Source organism: Lolium perenne, chromosome 4 (genome assembly GCF_019359855.2).
Source record: "Lolium perenne isolate Kyuss_39 chromosome 4, Kyuss_2.0, whole genome shotgun sequence".
In the NCBI taxonomy this organism is placed as follows: domain Eukaryota; kingdom Viridiplantae; phylum Streptophyta; class Magnoliopsida; order Poales; family Poaceae; genus Lolium; species Lolium perenne.
Window position 1 is genome coordinate 291,951,751 of NC_067247.2, and position 18,123 is coordinate 291,969,873.

An 18,123-nucleotide genomic window follows, 5' to 3' on the forward strand; every position below is an offset into this window, starting at 1 on the left:
GGTTTGGACCGATTTCTTGCATGACTGCGCCAGCGAGATGAGAACCCCTGCGTGTTGCGAACGGGCCATGGTGCAGTTTTGGGCTGTTGTTTGATAGGTTGTGCAGAATTTTTTGGCCCAGCAGAAACGAATGGCTCGTTTGGTTTCATACGAGCTCAGTAAAAGCCTCACCACTTATCCACATGGTGACTTTACCTCTCACCTCCTCACCTATCACAAAGCCTCACGTCGGCGTTCACAAGGTTCGGCACGTCGGCGACCACGAAGACAAACATCACCATGGCATCGTCGATCATGTCGGTCAAAATCGTCACCACGTCGCCGACCACGAAGACGAAGAGCACCATGACACCGTCGGTCACGCCGGTCAGAAGCATGGACACGTCGCCGACCACGAAGATGAAGACCACCATAGCACCATCGTTGACGCCGGCCAGAAGCATCACCACCTCGCCGACCACGAGGACGAAGACAACCATGACGCAGTTGGTGAAGCCGGCCACAAGCATCACCATGTCCTTGACCACGAAGACGAGACCACCATGACACCGCCGGTTACGCCGGTCAGAAGCATCACCACGTCGCCGACCACGAATACAAACACCACCATGACACCACCGTTCACACCCGTCACAAGCATAACCATGTCGCTGATGACGAAGCTGAATACCACCATGATACCGTCGGTCACGCCGGTCACAAGCATCACCACGTCGTGGACCACGAAGATGAACATCACCATGCTGCCACCACCATGGATTATCACCTCTCACTTCTCACATATCATCACCACGTCGCCGTCTATGAAGATGACAAGCGAGAAGTTGAGCAAAAGTAATGCAAACAGCACAAGACTAATTTAGAGAAATGGCTTTTCCTTAATATGACGGTTGACCTCCATGGCGACCGTGGCGGCGATCCGCCAGAAAATCCCCGGAGTACTCTGAATCCCGAGAAAGATAGGGAGATCGTGATTGAGAGAGAGAAGTTTGATCCCACTACCCAAACATACCAATCCACCAAATAGGATTTCTTCCCATGGGTCACGAAAGAGAGATTGAGAGACCTGATTAGGAAATCCCCAAATCCAAGGAAAAGGCTAGCCTACTTCCAGATGAAATCGGAGGAATTCCTTAACCGGAGCCCCGGAATCAAGAAGGTCGCCCACCAGATCACAGAAGATCAAATCGGGACTGAAGTACCGATTCGTGCCACTAATTCCAAACTGGAAGGGGAGGAGGAAAAGCAGCAGTAAGAGATCCGCGCGGAAATTACTTTTAAGAAGGTATCAACACCAATCCCCACATTCACGGACTCCTCCTTGATCCCTGATTATCTCACTAGGCAACATATAGTTATTGTCCAATCAAGAGCAGATTTTGACCTTTTGAAGATAGAGGAGGAAACTATCAACGGATTACCTCCCAAAACAGGAGTGCACGAATTTGTATCCACAATTAAGAAGATATATACCACACACCCAACGGCTGGTAGCGTTGATTTGGGATGGAATTCCGCAGGAACCATTATGAGCTGGATTTTAGACCCAGGCGGAACCACTATAAACAGAGGAGGAGGAGAATTCTTCAGCCAGAACCATCGACACAACAGCAGCTACTATTACGCCAAGATGTCCTCTGAGAAAACCCAAACACCCCACAGTGAAACTAACCCCGAGGAAACAATGTTAAACAAGAACAGGGGCTCCAGTGTTGCTGCCGCTGGCAAAGATGGAGCAAGCACGACGCTGATGATCCACGCAAGTTCTTCAGGCCAGCGCAAGGACAAACAGATCATGAACATGGAGGAGGTAGAAGCGAACGTCCGCCCCATCATTGTCAACATGGTGAAGGCCCGGGGGCTGGCACCGGTCCGCTTGCTTGCGGTCAGCGTCTTCCTCTCCGTCATCGCCATCACATCCAAGCAGCTGATCGGCTACATGCGGAACATCTGGAAAGTGAGAGGTAATATGGAAACAAACCAATTTGCTGACAAGCATTTTCTCATCGAATTCTCGGAGGAAGGAGACTTCGAGCACGTCATCTGCGGCGGCCCATGGAGTTACAGGGACGACGCGGTGCTCGTCCGCAAGCTTAGAGAAGGGGAGGACCCGGAGGCGGCGCAATTCGAGGTTGTACCCATCTGGGTACAATACAAGAACATACCCTTCTACCTCCTCACCAAGGTGCTGGCAAGGGACCTCGCAGCACGGACGGGCGAGTTCATCTGCATCGACAACAACGCGCGCGGTGACCTCAACGACAAAATCCTCTGAGCCCGGGTCTGGATGCCGCTTGGACGCCCTCTTCTCCGAGGGATACCCATCGAAGACGAGTTCACTGATGAGGAAGTGGTGGTTTCTCTTCGGTACGAGAGGCTACCAAACTTCTGCCTCTTCTGCGGAATCGGCCACAACAAACAAAACTGCGACATGCCGGAGATGCCAAAACCATAAAGGTATAATCCAAGCTTAAGTGTTCCTCCTATTAGTCGCCATGATATCAGAAGTTGGCCCCTGCCGGAGAAAATGGGACAAAGAAGCCGAACACCTCGCCACTCCTTGCCATGGCGCTCTGGCTAGGAGGGTGACGACGAGAAGATGAAGAAGGGTGGGCCACGACATACCACTATCGTGGCTCACGTCGTTGAGAAGGTGGAGAAGCTGTGGATGCAGGACAAGGAGAACCCAAGGAAGATCGCCAACGACTCCATCATGATCTGCACCAACAACAACACGAACACCAGCGACAAAGAAGGAACCCAGAATCAGGACTCCACCACCTACACCAAGGCCGCCATCGACAACACAGACAAGGAGATCAACAACACGAGCAAGACCCATGAAGCGAATTCGTCAACAACCTTGCCAGCCAAACGTGTCTCATGGAAACAACTGCAACACGCCCTCGACATGGCTGCAGTTGTTTCTAGAGTCAAGGTGCCGGAAGTAGGCGTCAAGAGGAATGAGGAGGAAAGGAAGCACTACGATGATGCAAGAAAGGTGGGCTCTGTAAACCGGCTGGCGAAGAAGGAGGCTCGATGGAAGAGGATTCAGAAGGGAACTGGAAGTGACTCCCCAACCAGGAAACTTGCGTTGACAACCCAGGTAGGCGACCTGGGGGCTCCACGCATCAGACCAAGACTTGAAGAAGAAGATGCTGACTTACAACCAGCCTTGAAGAGGAAGATCATCCTTCCAGTGCCATCCTTGGAGGAGAGCCCGGGAAAGGAAAATCTGAGAAAGATGAGAGAGGAAGAAAAAATGTATCTGAGCCAAAATGTTAGGAATAGCCAAGGAAAGGTAGATATGAACTCTGCTGCGACAGAGGGTAGTGATGAATCCCTAGATATTCTAGTAGATAATAACTCAAAGGAGAACCTGTTGATAGGAAAGGAGAGTAGGGGAGGTTCACAAGAGGGAGAGGAAGAGGAACCACAATCTGTAAAGGAAAGTGAGGCAAAGGAAAAGCAACATGGACAGAAGGGTGGAAAGGATGCGACCGGCCCAGGGGCAACCGAAGAACTGCAGGGAGCTAATGAGAGCACCTGGCAGGACAAATGAGGATCCTAGTATGGAACTGCCGAGGCTTGGGACAACCTCGGACAGTTCAAGAGCTTATCCGCCTGGTGCGGGAATTCTGTCCTCGTGTGGTCTTCGGTTCTGAAGCGAGACAAAAAAAAGAAATAATTCAGAGTTTGTGTTTGCGTTTGGGTCTGAAATTTTGTTTTCCTATTTGCACTCAGGGAAAAGGGGGAGGACTGGCTCTTTTTTGGAGTGAAGAAATCAATGTGAACTTAGTCAGCTTTGGCACCCATCATATTGATGTGCGGATTGTCAATGCTGATGGGATGACATGGAGAAGTACTTTTGTGTACGGAGAACCAAAGGCACAAGATAGGCATGAGATGTGGACTCTGATGCGTAGAATAAAGCTTGATGTGGAAGAACCTTGGTTGATGGTAGGAGATTTCAACGAAGCTACGTGGCAGCACAAACACATTTCAGCAACAAGAAGGAATGAAAGACAAATGACAGATTTTAGAGAGGTACTTTCTCAGTGTAACCTCTATGACCTTGGCTTCGTGGGTCTACCCTGGACATACAACAACAAACAAAAAGGCATAAAAAATGTAAGAGTCAGACTGGACAGAGCAGTTGCTTGTCCGACTTGGTCCAGTATGTTTCCCCAGACTGTGGTGAGACACATTGTTTCTTCCAGGTCTGATCACTATCCATTATTAGTATCACTGAATAAAGATGCTGACTGGGGGAAAGATTCGAAAACAATCAGGTATGAAATGATGTGGGAAAGAGAAGCTTCTCTAGGAGAAGAGATTGAGGTAGCGTGGAATGGACATGAGCCAGCTAGCTGCCTGGGAAATGTCCAAAATAAACTTAAATCCACCATGGAGTGCCTCACAAGCTGGAGTAAATCTAAGTTTGGGGCTGTGTCAAAAGAAATAATAAAGCTGAAGAAAAGACTAGAATGGCTACAATCGAAGCATTTTTCAAGAAACAGAAAAGAGATTGAAGATGTAAATAGAAGGCTAGATGAATTGTTACTGAGAGAGGAGATAATGTGGCGCCAAAGATCTAGAGTTTCTTGGTTGAAACATGGGGACCAAAACACAAAGTTTTTTCACAGGAAAGCATCTTGGAGAGCAAAAAAGAACAGAATCTGGAAATTAAAGAAGGTGGATGGACGGGTGGTGGATAAACAAAGTGACATGGAAATATAAGCAAACCAATATTTCAAAGAGATGTACACCAAAGAAAAACTGGTTGTGCTGGAGCTAATAGAGGAACTCATCGAACAAAAAGTGGACACAGAGATGAATGAAAAACTCACCAAGGATTTCTCCGATGAGGAGATCAGTGACGCCCTATTCCAGATTGGGCCCCTAAAAGCTCCTGAAGTTGATGGCTTCCCAGCTCACTTTTTCCAAAGAAATTGGGGAATACTAAAGAATGAAACAACCGTTGCAGTCAGAAAATTTTTCAGCGATGGAATCATGCCAGAGGAAATCAATGAAACAATTATTGTGCTTATCCAGAAGATAAATGACCCCCAAACTCTAAAGGACTACAGACCTATTGCTTTATGCAATGTCATCTATAAAGTAGTGGTAAAGTGCATCATAAACAGAATGAGACCAATGCTGGACTCCTTGATCTTGGATTGACAGAGTGCGTTTATACCGGGGAGACTTATTTCTGATAACATTTGAATGCTTTCATGCAATTCAAACCAATAAGAAACCTGAAGGTTTTTGTGCCTACAAACTCGATCTAACCAAAGCTTATGAAAGAGTGGACTGGCAATATTTGAAGACTATACTTCTTAAATTTGGTTTTGACCCAAAGTTCGTTGGTTGGATCATGAGCTACATTTCCTCAGTTCATTACAAAGTGAGAATCAATGGAAAGTTGACCAAAGGTTTTAAACCCACAAGAGGAATTAGACAAGGCGACCCGTTGTCCCCATATTTATTTCTTTTTGTCGCAGAAGGCCTTTCCAAAGTGTTACAGAGGGCAGTTTATTTACAAGAACTTTGTGAATTAAAGATCAGTAGGAGAGGACCAGGAGTGTCTCATCTCCTTTTTTCCGATGATAGTCTGCTGTTCCTAAAAGCTAACACTAGTCAAGCTGGAGTGGTAAAGGCTGCTATCGGTATATTTGAAATTGGATCTGGCCAACTAATAAACCCTTCCAAGTGCTCAATCTTGTTCAATGCAAACTGCTCAGAGGAAACACAAAACGACATCAAAGCAATTCTTGAAGTTGAACACAACTCTTTTGAAGAGAAATATCTGGGATTTCCGACACCACAAGGAAGAATGAAGGCATCTACATTTCAACCAACAAAAGAAAGATTGAGGAAAAGATTGTCGACTTGGTCTGAAAAGTTTATGGTTATGGCGGCAACGAAAATTTTAATTAAGTCTGTGGCTCAATCTTTGACAAATCATGTTATGGGAGTGTTCAAAATGAATGACAGCTTCCATGATGATTATATGAGAATGATAAGGAAATTCTGGTGGGGAGAAGATGAAGATGAAAGAAAAGTTCACTGGGCTTCGTGGGACCTGTTAACTCAACCAAAATGCAAGGGTGGTATGGGATTCAGAGACTCCAAACTTTTCAACCAAGCGATGTTGGCAAGACAAGCATGGAGACTGCTTCAAAAACCAAATTCCCTATGTGCAAGAATACTAAAATCAAAATATTACCCAAATGGCAACCTCCTTGACACAGTCTTCACAAAAGATAGCTCGGCAAGCTGGAAAGGGGTGGAACATGGCCTGGAACTCCTAAAGCAAGGAGTTATCTGGCGTAATTGAAATGGATCAAACATTCAGGTGTGGAGAGGTAACTGGATCAGTCGAGATGGAGGACTAAAAATCACAGGAAGGAGAAAATTTACCAGAATAAAATGGGTTAAAAGTCTGCTAGGAAATGGTCACAATGGATGGAATGTCAGACTGGTGCAAGAAATTTTTCTACCTCACGATGCAGAAGAGATTCTAAAAACCAAGATACCAAACCAAACTACATATGACAAAATTGCCTGGCACTATGAGAAAGATGGAAATTTTAGTGTGAGAAGTGCTTACAAATTAGCCTTTACTATAAGAGAGGGAGTTGGGAATAGCACAAGCAACAACCCGAACGGTGAAAGGAAAATATGGACTAACATTTGGAAAGCCTCGGTTCCAAATAAAGTTCGGGTTATCAGTTGGAGACTGGCCTCGGACAACCTGCCAAGTGCCAACACAAAGAAACAAATGGAGGAGAACACTTGAGATTCACAACATGTGTCCTATATGTGGAAATGGATTTGAAGATAGCTTCCATGAGACTGTAGAATGTACAAAAGCTAAAGCCCTACACCACAGCATGAGACAACTTTGGGAGCTACCTAATGAGAAGAAGTTCACTAGAACAGGTAAAGATTGGCTTCTTGTGTTACTAGACATCACTCACAAGAGAATGCATCAAGCCATTCTGCTATTATTATGGAGAGACTGGGAACTAAGAAACGACATCTACCACGGAAAAGGAAAGTCCACCATACAACACTCTATTGACTTTCTTATTACGTATGCCAACACCTGGAATTCTAATCCTACAGATGATACAAACCAGACTAACACAGATTTAAAGGGCAAGAAAGGCCTCGACATGAAGAATGAAGAAGAGAAATCCAAAGCAAAAGGCTACTGGAATCCTCGCCACGAGGTTGGCTCAAGGTAAATATAGATGGCTCTTTTGTGCAGGAAACAGAAAATGGAGCTACCGGAGTGGTTATTAGAGATCATATGAGACACACAATTTTGGCGGGAGGCTCAATCATTACAAAATGCCCCAGTGCAGAGGAAGCTGAAGCCACCGCCCTATTGGATGGATGCCGTCTGGCGATGAACAGGACAAAACAACCGATCATTTTTTAATCGGATTGCCTGACACTAGTGAATTCTATCCATCGGAAGAATGATTGTTAGTCCAAGCTGAGGAGTTTTGTCTCTGATTTTCTTCATAATAGTTCCAACTTCCCAGGATGGAAATGTATGTTTGTTAAAAGAGAGCGAAATGCTGCAGCACATGTTTGTGCTGATTATGTTAGGAGATTAGGATCTGGAACCTTTGGAACAATATGTTTCCAGAACAGATCAATAGAGACCTAAACAATGATTGTAACCGGATCTTGTTTTTTAGAATGAATGAGATACTTTAACCTCAAAAAAAAAAGTAATGTAAACTATACTCACACATACGTACATATTACAGTATACTAGTGAGTCATTTATTTATCCGTCTATGTCCACCAAAACAAAAAACTTTCAACATGAAAATCATGCGAAATGGTGAGGTGAACCCACCCCTCAAAGGAAATTTCAAACGGTTGAGCGTGTGCGACGAATTTCGCAAAATTCTCTCAAAACTTCATACACGAAATTGATGATTTACAACCGACGAAACTCGAAACCGATTGTGGGAATTGATTACTATCATCAACACGCATCTTTTTCATGTACAACTTATTTCGATTCGGACTATGTTTGTGTTGATTTAAGGAGAGGGTGTGTGGAGTAGCGTAAGGGAGAGTGAGCATAACACAAAGTAAGTGCAGACGTTGCATCAGTGAAGCCAAGGAGGCTCGAGAACGGGCCTGCCCCTGGAGAACTACCGACCCGGGCGTTCCTCCAGGGCTGTCCCGGGGAGCTTTAAAACCCGGTTCATGCAAGAACGCGGCTCGACCTAGGCATCCAAACGGGCCGAAAATTGCTGGCCCGATGCGAGCCAAGGGGCTCACAGGTTACCAAACGTGCCCTATGTTTATAGTTAGAAAAGTTGCTCCCACTCCAAGTCATCACGTTTCTACTACCATTAGATTTGCATCCAACGGTGAAGATTTGCTCATCTACTCTTATATATCCCAACCACATCTTCGTCGGCCCTATGTTGATTCATTATCCATACAACAAAAATGGAAGAGATATTCCGAAAAAATGGAAGCAATAATTGTGTTAGACATCAGAGGTGGATGCAGGTTTCTACGCTAGGGCCACAAACATATAAACATGCTAATGTACATGTATAGAATTTACTAAAATAAAGTGATAGAGATAGATGGTAAGATCTCACAAGCATCCTAGATTAAATGGTTACATCTAAAATGTGCAAATATGCAGATAAGAATATTAATATTTGTAAGAACGTAAATAAATGTATGAGTGAATGTCGCAATTCTACATCTCAAAAGGATGTGATGCGATACGTGTGCTACCAGTCGGTTTGGTCATGCCCATGCCCGCCCTGCTACATACTACACTGATGCCCTGCTCATGCGCACCTACGAGATGCGGGGGTTAATTAGGTAAGAGTATTTTCCTAGCGTAATATTGACTGGCTTAGACCCATATGAGCAAATGCGATTTAGTATGGTGTGGGCCCCCACGCTTCCACCATGCTAGATCCATCCCTGTTAGATATGCTTTGTACGATTCCCTCAAAAAAGATATGCTTTGTACGGAGTACGTGCTTGTATCCCCTAATAAAGAGAGTACTAGGAGGCATAGGCGCGGCGGCACGCCGCGCCCGTGGTGCTATATCTGAGGCGATGATCGGGCTAAATGATTATGCTATAAAATTAGTCCATGTAGATATGTTCTAATAGGTAGCGGCGAGAAAACTATAGTGGCGGTATATTTAGCCTCGCGTAATTAGTTAGCGAGCTTTAACAGCAAATAAAAGTGGATACTACACTGGTGAAGACAGAAAGAGAAAACAAAATATTGTGTACGGGATGCGTAGAAGGGGAACGGAAACTGAGTTTGGTTCTGGAGTTGCTGTGTACGCCTTCGTCCGTTGCAGAGTAGCCAGCCGGCTAGGAGACGCTATTTGAGCGAGGCGTTGCGTCAGTGAAAAGAAGCCTGAAGGTGCAATCGTTTAAGGATGAGCATAAGCGAGCATGGATTGAGCCGTCACTGACTGATATGTTATCCTTTCCTCATTTCCTGTAGTGTATCGAGATCTCTATTTATATTTACTGATACTGGGTAGATTCGAGTCAAGGTTATTGTGCCGAAGAAATTGAAGTGAAAAGGCTAGAGGGAGAAATCAGTTTTAATACACAGAAATATGCCATCAGTTTACAGATTTCGGTGAAATTACACGTTAGTACAGTGGTTGCTAACTGAAAACTGAAGCAAAAAAAAAACGTAGATGCAGTAGCTTAAAATCTGGTAGTCGATAATTTACTGAAATACATGTAAATTGTTTTATCGGTGCTCTCCCCATCAGTCTCCTACCCAGAACCTGTAAGCAACCGTGAGGTGTGGATTCATTCAGCTGAAACCTAGCGTCACCATGCTATTTTCAACAACAATCGTAATCAGCATATAAACAGGGAACATCAAAAAAGTCAACTTTTTATACACTTCGTGCAGTGCATATACACAGGATAACACACAATATAGAACAAACAGTTGGAAGGAGCAGTTCTCAGCTATATGCCTTTTCTGTCTCCTGAAAACTGACAGAGAACTAAGCATTGGCCATTTAATCTGAGTGCGTTAAGCGACTTTAGCTCTTCAGCTCCTGCATATAGCTTTTGAACTGACTGCCATTACAACGAACAATCATTCCCTGTACTTAAGTTGGTCTCGATATAATTCAGGAAAGAGAAGTAAAATAAACATAGTTGATATTATATTTTCAGGAGAAAAGTAAATCATATACCTAAGAATCTAGGCAATAACTTCATCCTCCGGAGAAATTTCATGGGCTGTCTCAGTTTAGCAACGGCAGCCTAAATGCATTTTTTTGAGTTAGCTAGTAGGAGGAAAATGAGAAAATATATTTGCATCAAACCAAGAGATAGCCCGTCACCTCATCGACACAGGTATCTAGCTTGACTTTGCTCACACCACCAGGTCAAAAACCAAGTCAGAGAAATAATGTATGCCTTTGAGCATTGAATACAAAGAAAAATGATGTCCCGAAAGCATAGTATAGCATTGACATTATATATGACATGTAATGGCACAACATGCAAGAATGTAAAGAGAACTATTCAGAAGATTTTCTTGTATAAAGTAGGGAACAAATACCAACTACTTATGTACTTAAATAACTAATCATGCTTACGTAACCAGGGTGTACACTCATCGCAACAGATTATATGAAGTTAAACCAATTATGTATCTCACGGTGCATAGAAACATTTTGGCCCATGTAAATAAACCGTAAAAATACTTAGTATATTGTACGACATATTGTCCGTGATACCACTGATAGCTGAAACTTGTCTGTTTGTGTCAATCTGTTGAGTATATCTAGGGCGTCAAGCAGAAACTCTGCGTACCTGCCAATCAGAAGGAAACGTACTCCCTGAAGTGCCTGCAAGAGAGTAACAACACAAAGCATGTAGGTGAGAAAGAACATGACTGATAGAATAGAAACCACACAATGCAAGGATGAGGCTAGGCTGCATTAAACACTAAACATACTGGGGCAAAGACCTGCTCCCCATGCATCCTCATCGAGGCTGGCTGCTGCTGGTCACCATGCATGCCCAGGTCTGGCGAGCAGCGAGGGCCACAAAGTTAAGATTGAATTGCCGCCCCGAGAAATTGCAATCAGAAGGGAATGCAAACATATTCGGATGTATTAAGAAGATCGAAGATACCTCCAAAATCATTATGAAGCTAGGTAATTCCATAGTCATTCAGTTCAGGTGAAGTAAGCAACTGCAAATATATTACTGTTAAGTTGCAATTAAACATAGTTCTCCATAATATACCCTAGACTGTTATGGGATGGTAACAACATACAATCAATTCCTTGATAATATTGTATCATTTTTACCATAGTAAGCAAATTCTACAATAACTTGAATCTGAACGTGTAAGCTTGTGAAGAAATAGAATGTACATACCATCAAACTTGACTGAATCAGTCTTTCTGCTTGACTGAATCAGTCTTTCTGCTCTAATACATGTTCACAATAACCTAATAGCAATAGCAGAAGTTTAGCTCACTATCTCATTGTATTTCTCAATCTCTACATTTGCAGTTCAACAAAACTCGTCTGAACTCAGCTAGCCGATAATTAGCAGGGGACAATTAGCTCGCCTTATAAAACAGGGCTACAAACCTTCGATGACCAAACAATGTCTGAGAGCTCGCATGGAGGAGCGGAGCACGCAAAGTGAAAGGACCAAAGGAAGATCTTGTCGTCAAATTAGTCAGCGTCAGGGGCAGCCTGCAAACAAAATCCAATGAACTGAAAATTTAATCCTAGACACATCAAAAAATGGCCAGAAGAGATTGTCATCGCCATCGACTGAATCACAAATGGAGAAGCCTGTGGAGAACAGCGGGGCAGTGAGAAGCTGTGGACAACGCAATCAAGGAATCAAAAAATCACCCAACCAAAACCGATCTGAACCTGACCTATGATAATAGGAGACCACAAATAGGCGACTTGGGCCTCCATGGCCATGCGCAGCTCCAGGAGGGTGACGTCCAGTCACCAATTCACCATGTCGTACCACTGCTGCTCCCCTCCCTTGGTGGCGGAGAGAGGACATGGAGGCACGCGCCTCCAGTTAGAATAGTCGCAGTGTTGTCCCGGAAGCGGCTGCACTGAGCGCGCACAGGGCAGACCAACCGGTGGATCGGGGCCAGTCGGGGCCGCCGTCAATCGCGCATCTGTGTCCGCGAAGAGCCGGAGCGCCTCAGCGATGACCAGAACGCCGGCGAAGGAACCGGCCAACTTCACAGCCGCTCGGACCTCCTCCCATGCTCCGGCACCGCAACGTTCTCCTTCGCTGATTCGCCACCATTAGCACGACTCCAGCGATCTACAAATTTCTCCAATGATTTTTCCCATCGGTACATCATCACGTTCGATCTCCTCCGCCGATTCACCACCGCCGCGATGCTGTTTCGCTCCTCTGCGTGACTACAGAGAGACCTAGGGCACTGGTGGTTTTTTTTGCAACCCTACTACTCCTCATGTCCAGCCTTCCAGGTGTGGCTGTTGAGATGAATATGGGGAAGGATGTTGGCCAAGGAGAAACTTCGGGAGGCCGACGGAGATGGAGGTCGGCCAAGAAGGTGGAAAATAGAGGAGATCGTGGGGATTGGGGAAGAGTCCAGAAAGATGACGTGTGTGTGGTGGTCCTGGTGGATGGTGGGGTCTACCACCGCTTTGACCAAAGTGAATCAAACATGTGAAAAAGGAAAGGAGAGATAACCGGGAGGCGTTTCCAAACAACACAGAGAGGCAAAAATATTAACCGGTAGCCGGTAGCTCTCCAGTCAATAAAAGAGGCAACACACGATTGGATTGACCAAATACACAAGGTAGAAAAGCCACGCGCCAGCAATTAATTGGAGGAATGACAGGATAAATAGCACATCTACAGTGCCCAAATCACTATGGAGGGCACTAAATTGATTAACTTTTATATAGGGTATAATGTAGGGATGATGCATGATTCCCTAATAAAAAAAGATGATACATGCACACGTACCAGGTGTACACCTTCGGAGAGGTCGAAGCTCATGCACGCGACTGTGTACTCCCTTTGGTGGGACCTGATCCGGACGTCGTGGAGCTCTAGCTTGGGAGCGTCAACGACGGACGCGGTGCATTTGATGTATGAGAATAGATCCTCCATCTTCTTATTCTTCCTCGTGTCAGAACCAACGACCAAAGGTTTATAGCCCGTGGATGCGTTGTGCTTAGTGTCGGTGATCGAGTAGTATGCGTCCACGGCGCCGAAGCCTACAACAGCCCAATCAGCGATCGGTCGGATGTCCTTAATGGGGACGAAGGCGGAGACCACGCCAGCGTCGCCGACTGGCGTGGAGAAGACCAACATATGGACGCTGGGGCGGGCCAACTCGGCCCCGAGGGCCACCAGTGGGCCGCTCTTGGCATCCGTTAGGGCCCGTGCGGCGTTCGGCAGGTGCTTCGGCGGCGCCACTGCCGCACGGGTTCGACGGGGAGGCCGGTCACCGGATCAGCGGCCTGTTTGTACCACTTGCCGCGGCGGCTGACGAACATCTTTCTGGGCCGACCGCCCTTGCCGCGGTAGTAGGTGAAGGCGGAGCCGTCGACACCGGCGTATGACATCTCGGCCACGTGCGACTGCATTGCAAACGCCATGACCAAGTTTTGTTCCACGTGACATGTTAACACGTACCGGATTATACATGAGTAATTTGAAGTACAGTAGATTTGAACTAATTTAGCCGTGCATACATGTTTACATCTTGTTTTGGGCATGTTCATAATTATCAAATTAACTTTGTTTGAAGAGGTCATATTTTTCCAACTACTGCATACACACGTAATAATTACTCAATATTTCAAAATATCTTCATAAATGCCCAAATTTATCACAGTATTTTTTGTTTGTCACCTAACATGTCAACATGTACCGGAATATACATGAGTAATTCATGAATTGAACTAATTTAGCTGTGCGTACATGTTACATCTTCTTTTTGGCCGTGTTCATTATTATCAAATTAACATTGTATGAAGAGGTCATATTTTTCCATCTAAGAAAATATTTATGCATACATACATAATAATTACTCGATATTTCAAAATATCTTCATAAATGCCCAAATTTATCACAGTATATTTCATTGTACAGTATAGTGATTAGTAGTACATATTACGTTTCCATCTAAAGATTGTGTTTGGAAAGGAAATTGCATAAAAATACTAATTAGTCGTGCATGCATTGCAAAATATTTTTACAACTAAGAAAACATGGTTTGCGTATACATATAATTAATCAATATTACAAAATATATTCATTAATGTTCAAATTTATATCACTGTATATCAAAACATATACCAGAGTGATTAATACGTATTATATTTTTAAAAGTTTTAAAAGATTGTGTTTGGAAAGAAAAATGCATCAACGTTAGTCATGCATGCATTGCCAACAAAAAGGCATAACAAAATCAAGGCGATTACGTGAGATAAACGATTCCTGTTGCTCGTAGCCGCTAGGTAGTTTGCAACTACGAAGGCGGGATGGTTGCCTGCCAGGATAGCCTGCATGCCGTCGGCGACGTGGTCCAGCGACGCGTACATGGAGCTCGACACAGCAGCACTAGTGGATTCTTTTACATGCCTAGAGACAGAAATGTAGGCCAGAGCTACCACGAGAACAATCGCACCCTGGACAACCTGCATATGCATACACAGTTCAGGCCTCTTAATATAAACATCAAATAGAAACACATGTATATATAATTAAGTGTTTCCAACGGACAGTATCCAAAAAGTATCCAAAAGCAATGTTCATACTAAATAATTTATAAATATCATCGCCAAAACTAAACATACTTACGAATGGGTCTAGTTTTTTTCAGCAGGGTCTGCGCGGTTTGCAATGTTGCACCAGGGCTTCAAGTGAGTTGTGTAAACCTGCCAATTCGTTGAGATATTGTGCTTACATTTTTTGTTTTGATGTACCCTATCTACTGAGTCATTCGTGGAGATATTGTGCTTACATTTTTTTTGTTTTGCTTAAAGTGTGTTGTGTTATCCTGCTAATTCGTGGAGAATGATGCCACATTCTCCTCTTTGGCATATCATTTTCATTTATTTTCACATCTCATTAATGTATATATGATATATAAGTCTATTTTGAAATATTCAAAAGATTGTGCAATCATAAATGTTTTTCAGCTCACTAGGACGTGACAAAGGGTTGTTGCCACGTGTCTCCACTCATGTAATGACAACATTTTTCATGACTTTCGATCTGTAGTTGCAAGTAGTAAGGAAGGACATCAAGTGTTTAAACTCGTCTAACGGTACGTTCTACTCATCTAGAGGTATTGTTTGCCATGACATTCCAAGTCTCAAGATTCAAGTGTTTTCACTCATCTAACGGAACGATGTCAGTAAGTGTAAGTACATAAAAGTGAAATTCAAAATGATGATACGTTACATTGTTATTTTGATGGACCGAAACTACTCAAGCATATCTAGGTTTGAAAAATAATGTCACTTTGCTACGTATCATTTGTATTTTTTTTAGAATACATGAAATACTTGCATGTCATTTCCTTTAAGATTGGGAGAAGTTATATATACAAGGATTAAAGCAAAAATTAAAAACAAGGTAGATCCACAAAATGGAAGAATCGAAACTACTGACAAAGGAATAAAAACTATAATCTATGTCATTAATACTTAAAATATTGCAAAATAAATACGGAGAAAGTGACATCATTTCTCGTATATATTTATTCAAATATTAATATCACTAGTGTATATTTCGATGACGGTTATTTTCTCGTCTCATTAATGTATATGATATCAAAATCTTTATCAAATATTTAAAAGATCGCGCAATCATAAATATTTTTTTTGTTCACGGGGACGTGACAAGAGATGTTCCCACGTGTCTCCACTCATCCAATTGTAACATTTTTCATGAGTTATGACTTGTAGTTGCAAGTAGTAAGGCAGGACACCAAGTGTTTCTGCTCGTCCAACGGTAATTTTTGTCGCGACATTCGATAGAAGCTGCAAGTATTAAGTTGAGATTTTGAGCGCTCTACTCATCAAGAGGTATCATTGGCAGTGACATTCGAAGTCAAGATTCAATTGTATTCACTCATCTAACACTTTTATTTGTCGCTACACTCAACCGGTAAGTGTAAGTACGTAAAACATAAAGTTCAAAGTGTACCGATCATTTTGGCATCTCATCAATAGGTGTGATACATCACAATATAAAGAAAACATTAGTAGAGCATACGCCAAAGTGTGTTCCCCTACTTGCGGGCTAGCTCGCCACCGCCTCATGATCTTGGAAGGATATTCGTATTGCACGTAGTGGAAGTTTACAGGATAAAAACTATATGGGTCAAACTTCTCGAGCCCATACACATAACACACATGGGAGGATATCCTTGTCATCTTGCATGGTGAAATTGTCTCTAACTTTCTGAGCTTATGTCTTACATAAGTATGAGCATATCCTTGCAATGAAGGCAGAATGTTGCAAGATAAAAACTATAGTTTCCAGCAACGTCCATGATCTCCTACCAACTAGGACTAAAGCAACAGTCGAAGAACAAGCGTCTGTAAGTGGTCTGATCCACAAATGAGACACAAAAAGTATTCCCCGATGTCAAAGCAGCATCTACGAAGCACGTCACGCATGTTTAATCTGTCAATCAAGGAAAGCCAGGAGAAGACCCAATGCTTCATATTGCATCTATTTTTTCATATGGCGGGATGGTAGGGCGACCGGGGTCTGGACAAGATGATGAAAACCATCTAGGGCGGATGAAAACTATCTACTCTAGATCTATATCTCAAGGTCACCCACCACACCACGTGGGAGGATATAATGGACCAGATCTTACAAAATGGAAAAAAATGCATACTTTCGGCTGAAAAATAAGCCGTTAGCAATGACTTCCATAAATAAATAAATAAGCTATGTGACAGATAGACCCGTGTGCTCTACATACCAGAGGGATAAAGGCCAGGAAGTGCTTGAAGCGGCTACCACACTTCCGAATCTCTTCAGCCATCTCGATGGGTGTCGCAAATTGCAAACTACTGTATGAAAATCGCTCTATCTTAGTTTACGTATTTCTTAGAATACCTGTCCTCCTTTTATAATGTCTGGAGGGAAACCTAGACACCTGAGTATTTCGAACAGTGGCCTCAAAACCACCATACACCTCGAAATACCATACACACGGCCGCTTGTTTTGAATTAAACCATGTATTGTGTATAGCGCTATTTATTTTCCATTAATTTTCTTCAAAAAGGTTATGCTTTTCCCCCTTCTATATCGGTTCTTCACGGTATTAGTGGAAAAAAGATACCGTGCGTAATCTACAAGATCCTTTCACGTGTTAGATTTTATTTAAAAGATAGTGGCAGATTACTACCAGCCACGTGATGGCAATAACACCGTGCCATTCTCTTGTGGAAGCTACAACATAATTGCAAAATCTTCCAAATAGGAACCAAATAGAAGAATAAGCTTCACTGGATGGCTTGGTGGAAAATGTGCATACCCAAGAAATATGGTGGTATGGGGTTCAGGGATCTACATGCTTTTAATCATGCTATGTTGGCAAAACAATGTTGGCGTCTTGTCACCAAGCCTGATTCTCTTTGTGCCCAAATTTTGAAGGCAAAGTACTATCCAAATAGTGACCTGTTGAAAGCTGGACCAAAGAAAGGATCATCTTTTACCTGGCAGAGTATCATTGCGGGACTGAATGTGTTTAAAAGAGGGTATATTTGGAGAGTGGGTACAGGAGAAAAAATCAATATTTGGGATGACTGTTGGATTCCAGATAGTCCAGACCGTAAGATCCAAACTCCCAAAGGCCAAGTGCTAATTAAGTTGGTTAATGAGCTGATCGATCCGACCACCTTACAGTGGGATTCAGCTTTGATTCAAGATATTTTTAACCCAATTGATGCAGCCAGAATCTTACGGATACCATTGAGTGAAAGTATTGATGAAGATTTCATAGCATGGCATATGACAAAATCTTATTGTTTCACAGTACGGTCTGCTTATTATACTCAGTGGAATC

At 43.4% G+C, this 18,123-nt stretch overlaps 1 long non-coding RNA gene and 1 pseudogene across 3 annotated transcripts; both read right to left on the reverse strand.

Annotated features, from left to right (window-relative positions):
- The window catches only part of LOC127347714 (probable histidine kinase 2), a 38,520-nt pseudogene extending 21,424 nt beyond the window's left edge, over positions 1 to 17,096 (reverse strand).
- LOC127295765 (uncharacterized) lies at positions 9,919 to 12,560 on the reverse strand. 3 transcript variants are annotated; one of them, XR_011743698.1, is made up of 3 exons: positions 11,961 to 12,530; positions 10,245 to 11,871; positions 9,919 to 10,151 (listed from the first exon to the last, which is right to left on the reverse strand). It is a non-coding gene; the product is annotated as an uncharacterized lncRNA (long non-coding RNA). The 3 variants fall into 3 exon arrangements; XR_011743697.1 differs by having other exon boundaries at positions 9,919 to 10,125; positions 11,961 to 12,528; XR_011743696.1 differs by having other exon boundaries at positions 9,919 to 11,871; positions 11,961 to 12,560.
- Positions 17,097 to 18,123: the final 1,027 nt, after the last annotated feature.